The 1445-nt window shown below is 40.1% G+C and overlaps 1 protein-coding gene across 3 annotated transcripts in view; it reads right to left on the bottom strand.

Moving 5' to 3' along the window:
• UNC13C (unc-13 homolog C) overlaps window positions 1–1445 on the bottom strand; it is a 651156-nt gene that overhangs the window by 253549 nt on the left and 396162 nt on the right. The window lies entirely within an intron of this gene.

Genomic DNA, 1445 nt, shown 5'->3' with positions numbered 1-1445 from the left:
TGAAAGAAATTGAGGAAGACACAAAGAAATGGAAAAACGTTCCATGCACATGGATTGGAAGAACAAATATTGTGAAGATGTCAATGCTACCTAGAGCAATCTACACATTCAATGCAATCCCCATCAAAATACCATCCACTTTTTTCAAACAAATGGAACAGATAATCCTAAAATTTGTATGGAACCAGAAAAGACCTCAAATAGCCAGAGGAATGTTGAAAAAGAAAAGCAAAGCTGGCAGCATCACAATTCCGGACTTCCAGCTCTATTACAAAGCTGTTATCATCAAGACATTATGGTACTGGCACAAAAACAGACACATAGATCCATGGAACAGAAGAGAGAGCCCAGAAATGGACCCTCAACTCTATGGTCAACTTATCTTTGACAAAGCAGGAAAGAATGTCCAATGGAAAAAAGACAGTCTCTTCAACAAATGGTGTTGGGAAAATTGGACAGCCACATGCAGAAGAATGAAACTGGACCATTTCCTTACACCACACACAAAAATAGACTCCAAATGGTTGAAAGACTTAAAGGTGAGATAGGAGTCCATCAAAATCCTGAAGGAGAACACAGGTAGCAACCTCTTCGACCTCAGCCGCAGCAACTTCTTCCTAGAAACATCGCCAAAGGCAAGGGAAGCAATGGCAAAAATGAACTACTGGGACCTCATCAAGATAAAAAGCTTTTGCACAGCAAAAGAAACAGTCCACAAAACCAAAAGACAACCGACAATGGGAGAAGATATTTGCAAATGACATATCAGATAAAGGGCTAGTATCCAAAATTTATAAAGAACTTCTTAAACTCAACACCCAAAAAACAAATAATCCAATCAAGAAATGGGCAGAAGACATGAACAGACATTTTTCTGAAGAAGACATCCAAATGGCCAACAGACACATGAAATAGTGCTCAACATTGCTAGGTATCAGGGAAATCTAAATCAAAACCTCAATGAGATATCACCTCACACCAGTCAGAATGGCTAAAATTAACAAGTCAGGGAACGACAGATGTTGGCGGGGATGTGGAGAAAGGGGAACCCTCCTACACCGTTGGTGGGAATGCAAGCTGGTGCAACCACTCTGGAAAACAGTATGGAGGTTCTTCAAAAAGTTGAAAATAGAGCTACCATACGATCCAGCAATTGCACTACTGGGTATTTACCCCAAAGATACAAGTGTAGGGATCCGAAGGGGTACATGCACCCCAATGTTCATAGCAGCAATGTCCACAATAGCCAAACTGTGGAAAGAGCCAAGATGTCCATCGACAGATGAAGGGATAAAGAAGATTTGGTATATATATACAATGGAATATTATGCAGCCTTCAAATGGAATGAAATCTTCCATTTTTCAATGACATGGATGGAACTGGAGAGTGTTATGCTGAGCCACATAAGTCAATCAGAGAAAGACATGAGAAATTCTTATTCCCA

Source organism: Callorhinus ursinus, unplaced genomic scaffold (genome assembly GCF_003265705.2).
Source record: "Callorhinus ursinus isolate GAN/ISIS: 27379988/994484 unplaced genomic scaffold, GSC_fseal_2.0 scaffold25, whole genome shotgun sequence".
Lineage (NCBI taxonomy): Eukaryota > Metazoa > Chordata > Mammalia > Carnivora > Otariidae > Callorhinus > Callorhinus ursinus.
Note: the sequence above shows the minus strand (reverse complement) of the source record. Positions and strands in the feature narration are given on the sequence as shown.